Here is a 6,446-nt window from a genome sequence, read left to right as displayed (position 1 = left end):
AAAATTTGGTTCAAAAGAGTCCAAATCTCATTATGTGTATTCAGTTATATAAATGAGCTGATAACTGTCTCATAATTAGGACATCTTTTACGCGAGCTTGTAGGTCAGAGGAAGTTGGAGGGATAATAGGCTTCCAGTGTATTATTATTAATAATAATATTAATAATGATAATAATATTAATAATAAATTATATAGTGCCAAAATATTACACACATAATAAGACATCTAACCACTGTAAGTATTTGAACAAACAGAGAATTCATTGGCAAGTCCTGAGATAGGCACATTCAATAGGTGGGTCAAGGGTCAGGCATAATTAGAATACCAGCCAGTTCAGAAAGAAGGGTATTAATGTCAGACCAATATGGAACAGTGCTTTGACATGTCCATATTGTATAAAATTATGTCCCTACCTGGGTAACAAATCTCTATTCATAAAATTCAAATTACTAAAATTAGAAAAGATGGCTTACAATATGTCAGGGGCAATATACTAGTGCATAAGGATTTTGTAGTTGTTTTCTACAACACATTGTACACACTTTGTGGGATTGTCTCCCTATAACCTGCTACAAATCCAATAGAAGTTTTCCACCCAAAATGGTCTACCATTTGATCATGTATAAATGCTTAAAAAAAGGGGCTGCTGGCTCCACATTCAAAATTTGATACATTTCTGATAAGTCCTTTGTGAGAGCTACCCCCTGCCGAGTTGCATTCTCTTAGGAGTGTCTGTGTCTTCCAAATCTCTGTAAAACTTAAAAAAAACAAGCTTCTTTCTAAAAACATTAGAAAATATTTCCCAAAGCATTTATTCCCACATAAAAATCTTTATTTTTCAGCCTTTGGTTTATAAGGCCTAGTGCAGTCAGGCTGTGATAGACAAATAGCTGTCATTTTTCAGTTGGGCAACGCCATTGGTCAGTTAGCTTGGGACAGTCGGGGTAAACAACTAACACTGTTGTTTTTCCCACATGCTTGAGAGGAGCGACTCTGAAAGCATATCCAAACCGTTTGTAGGAGATTTTCTGCAGATTTCTCTTTTCTTTTTAGGTGAATCGTCTATAGCAGCATCTGGTATTATCGGCATGCCAACACGGAGAGGCCGTTCACGGCACAACAACGATCGAATGACATCACAGGAGGAAGGCCAGACAGGTAAGATTGCATAGGATTGGAAGCATGAAGGATAATATTTAGGTGATTTAATGTCTCTGTTAGTATATTTATGGATAGATAATTCACAGTCCATAGAGCTGGAAAGGCCAGGACAGGCTTGCTTTAAAGATCTTTTACTGGTTTAAATACTAGTTCAGGGACAATTCACAAACCAACATAATAGGGACCAAAATGTGGTAAAAATAGATGTTGGGAACATTCTTAAAATTGGTTATGAGGGAAGCATCTCTCATTCAGAAAAACTAACCATAAATATTTCTCATTGTAGACCTCTATTCCGCAATTGCTCATCGGACAAGATCCAGAGTAACACTTACAGGCAGAATATCTCACCATCACCTGCCTGAAAGACCTAGAAGAAGAAGACGCCGGAACACCGACTCCTCACACCGAAGCCGTTCTCCAGTCAGTCTCAGGGATGAATACCATCCAGGACCCCAGAACAACCAGCAGATTGAGGGTCAGCCAAGCTGCAGGATCTGCTTAAGGGAGTATGAACACGGGGAACAAACTCAACAACTGTCCCATCTGCCGGACACGCGTTCCTGAAATCATTGAGGACACCGGTATTGAAGATAACCATGGAGTCATTGTTCCTGCAACCATTCAGGTATGTAGCATAGTACTATCAGTCTTTTGAAAAAAAAGTAATTCATGTAATAATTTTTTTTTTTTGAAATTGTATGTTTATTAAGAATTTTTGGTTAAGGTACGTGTTAGAGGTGACACTGCTAGGTTAGAGGTGAAAGAGGATTTTTTAGGCAAAGAGGTTTTTAAAAATAACAATGATAACATAAAAAATACATACGTGCCCCCGAGCTGGTGCACTTGGCAGCGCCATCTTCGCCTCTTCTTCCTGGTTCGGGCGAAGTAGGTTGGAAAAAAAAACTTGCTGATCTTACTGTGCATGCGTGAGATTGGCAAATTTTTCTCTTTTTACGAAAAGGCTCCTTATGCGTATTCCGGAGATGCTTGGGCATGCGCAGAAGGAGCACCTGAGAGCCTCCCGGGATACCTATGTCACACATATCTATATGTGACATAGGTATCCTGGGAGGCTTTGCGCTCTCATTCATTCTTGATCACCTAGGCGAACGAGAATTAGGGGGCGGTGCTGCACACTTTTTTTAAAAAAAAAAGAAAAAGGTGTTGCACTTAAAAAACAAAACAACAGAATTTTTACTTTACATCAAAGGGTTGTCTACATACACCACCCTGATAGATATGTAAGCTAGAGACATGTACACTGATAGACAGACAAATTAGCATAGAGTAGATCAAAGACACATATATACTCACATATGTACACACATAAAGACACTCACACACCTACATATATAAAAACACACACTTGCATACATAATATGGACACTTAAACACAAAGTGTACACACACCTAGTTATTAGATGAAGCCTAATATGAACACACATCCAACATTAGAGGAACGATGACTAGCATCAAGTAGGGTAGCGCAGTGTAGATTAGAGTAGGTCCTCACCTAAAGAGTCTACCTTGTCGTGGTGGGCAGGCTTGTATTCTTCTGGCTGAAAATGTGTCACTGAATGGGAGATACAATCATTTCTCTCCAGTGAGTTTCATTTTTGGCCAGATGATTAAACCAAAGGACTCTTGATCAGTGATAAAACACAATGAGATATACTAATATGTTAAACTTCCAATATTAAACTTCTCAATATCAAAATAAAGTTAAAAATACACAAAAAGTGTTCTTTATATGATAGATTGCAAGCAAACACAAAAGACATAGATTACTGAAACTCTGTATTGATTAAGACATCATTAAAACACGTCAACCCATCACTGCCTTCTAAAAACAACCCATGGCACTTCTTAATTTGGGGCCCATTTAGATTGTTGTTTTAGGATAATCACATAACAGGCGGTAACACACATGTGTAGTAGTGTACATAGTATATGGGCCCTAAATATTATGAGAGTGGATTTATAACAACATGACTTGCATTTTCTTTTTTCTGAGCAATTTCTGAGTAGTCATGTGAGTGTTACATGTCCTCTGTTACTTAGCGCTATGTGGAACTGCTAATATTACTCCAAAACAATGTTCTTTGGATAAGTAAATGACAGCAGTACAGCAGTTTAAACCACTTTGTGCCCACGTTTGCATTTGTACATTTGCATTGTGGTTGCCGTGGATTATGGTGTGGTCCTTTGAAGGGACATGAAGCCTCTGGTGGCCCTTGAGCAGTATTTCGCTGTGGGCTGTTACGTTTTCAGACAGCACATACAAACTTGGCCTATATGAAAACAATGGATTTCAGTTTGTACTTGCCTTAAGCAAGCATAGAGAAATGCAGGCCAACACACATGGGTTGAATGGGTCTTTAAATACCCAACAACAATTACCCCAATTTACACACTTCTGTAAATAGATCATCATGATAGAACCTCGCTAATCCCACAGACCTGGGCTTGATTTCCTTAAAGTTGTCTTTTATTATGTGGCAAAAGTTTGAAATCCTGGACTGGGTCACATTGGATAATGAAGATAAATATTGAAAGTCCAGTGAAAAAGCATGTAATCATGCAATTATAGTTATGTGCACACACCTACAGCTCTAGTATTTTTTTTTAAATCACAATTCTCTAAGCATGTGAAAAACTGCCCAACTCCCTTTAACCCCCTGGCATTCTAATTCTGTCCGTATTTTTACGCCATAAGCGGTACATTGTTTTGCCTATAATTCCTAAGCCTAACTCGCCAAAATATGTCCAATATTTAATACATTTATTAAAAAAATTTAAATATAAAAAAAAAAATCTGTTAAAACAAGGGTGCATAAAACTACAGAAACTATAACTGCACAGTAGCATGTATATTATATATATATATAATAATATATAAATTATATAAGGATTACTTTGTATTTTATCCAATACAGTTTTGTTGTATTGAATCCAATACAAAAGTATTTAAATTTCCTGTCGCGCCTCCCGCATGCACCAACATCACTGGAGAAACGTCACTGCACTCGTCGGCTGAAGATCGAAAGAAGAAGACGCAGCCAGAGGACGGGCAGGATGCCGATGGGACCAGGTGTTTTTTTTAAATGTTTTTGGCTACCCCAAGTGTTGCTCGGGGTTACCGCCTTTAGCATGTTTTTTTAACAACAAGCCACACTCGGGAATACCGCTACAGGGGTTAAGGGCTCCATTTATAAATTATTCCCCTCCAACTGTGTGTCCCCCCTCCTATTGTGTGTCACTTCCCCCACCTCCTAGATTGTAAGCTCTTCGGGGCAGGGTCCTATCCTCCTCCTGTGACACGGTCTGTCATTTGCATTTAATGTACAGCTCTGCATATAATGTTGGTGCTATATAAATCCTGTTTATTTGTATTATTAATATTAATATTAATAATAACTCCCTCAGTCAGTTTCTCAAATTGACTGGTGATGAATTTTATGGTCGCATTTTTCTACAGGTCTCCTAATAAAACAATGACTCGTTCTGTCACCTAGTGGCCAATCGCCAAAAGTGCACAGCTGTCACAATAGGAAATTAATAAGAGTGAACTGAAAAGGGAATAATTTATAAATAGAGCACTAAGATTAATTTTTATTTTATTTTGTTTCACTATTTCTCCATGCTAAAGACCTACAGATAGTTCTTTCTTTTATTTTCAGGTTAACTTTCAGACAGCAGAATGACTACTTAGCATAGTATTTTCACCAAGTATTACAGATGGTTTTTCTGCAATGCTATCGTCTCTTTCTGTGCCCAATTTATTCCGAAACTGTTTTACGATAGCATCAAGTATTGTATCAAGTATATATGTATCGAAGAGGCACAAATACTTGCAGAATAACAATGAAATGTCCAATGCTATACACACAATACTGTGCAGTCCAAATAGTCAATTAAGTGACCAAATACCCCAGTGTATAAGCTAATAGGGCTGTCAGATGGCCGCCTGTCCTTTTCAGCACTGTAAGATTATTGGAGGAAATTTACGCTCACCCCAGGTTTGTCATCATTGTCTTTGCTTTACCACCACAGATGACTCATACTAAAGCACATGAATTATTAGTCTTTCATTGAGGGATACGTAATTAATTCTTGGGCCACTGAATTACCAAATAGTGAACAAAAGTCATGGAGCCTATACCTTAAAACCATGTCAACAATGGCAGCTCTATGTCAGGTTTTATTAAAATTGCATCTAAAACAAACTATCAGTTTTGTATTTCTATGACCAGTGTCACAATTCTAATTTTTAGACAAAGCACTTTAACTTTTTATTTCTGCATTTTGATATGGTGCAGCAGTGTCCATCAAAATATAATTGTGTTTGCTGCACACAAAACATGCTTGAGGATTTGTAATGTTGGCTGGACTATGGCTGCTATGTCATATATTAGCGCTACTATAGCCAATTCAAGTGTCAGGTTTACTGCTTTGTATGTCAGTATGTATGTACTTTTTTTAATGTGTTCTGACTTTTTGTTAGCTGATGCAGTAAATCTGTGCAGAGGCTTCTGGTGGTTTTTCCGTTTTCTAGCTGAACAAAAGAGGGCAGCAGAGTGACTGCATTGCCAGCTTCCTGTCTATCAGGTAACTACATGTCCCATAATCCCTTGCAATGTGTATCAGGCATGTACTGAACATTTGCACTTGGGATTTTCAGAACATTTTAGGGGAAGGGAAAGACAATTAGAAAATAAATGAGCAGAGATGTACTACAAAAGTGCATCAGTTGTGCAGACTAACTGCACCCAAAAGAGTTCCGTACACAGATTGTTCTGTGATTGGAGGAGAGTACAGCAATGAGACCTAAGTCATATGAACGGCTCTTCTCTAATCACAGGCAAGCTCTTTATGCACTCTTCAGAAAAACTCCACAATCCTTTGCTACCTGCACACCACAAGCCTGACTTCTAGACTTGATGAACATTAAAATTTAAAATGTTTTTTTTTTATTAAGCCTGAAAAAGCACATACATGTGATGGAATGCATTATGTAAAGGACAGTGCAGTTTAATGAAGAATGGATAGCAATATCTACTGTCTGGTAAAATAGAGCCCTAAGATTTTGGTCATAGGGAGCCTGGGATAGCTTTCCTCCAAACTTGTATTTTACCTTTTCCAATATTATAAATCAATCTCAACAAGGCTGTTAAAATATAGTTCCAATTGGTGGGTCTCCAAAGGCTTTCTGAGGGTGAAGGATTTAATTGATGTCCGGTCTGTATTTTCTTGGGGACACCTAGTTAGTAGTTTTGAAATC

This window comes from Pyxicephalus adspersus, chromosome 6, assembly GCF_032062135.1.
Source record: "Pyxicephalus adspersus chromosome 6, UCB_Pads_2.0, whole genome shotgun sequence".
In the NCBI taxonomy this organism is placed as follows: domain Eukaryota; kingdom Metazoa; phylum Chordata; class Amphibia; order Anura; family Pyxicephalidae; genus Pyxicephalus; species Pyxicephalus adspersus.
Note: the sequence above shows the minus strand (reverse complement) of the source record.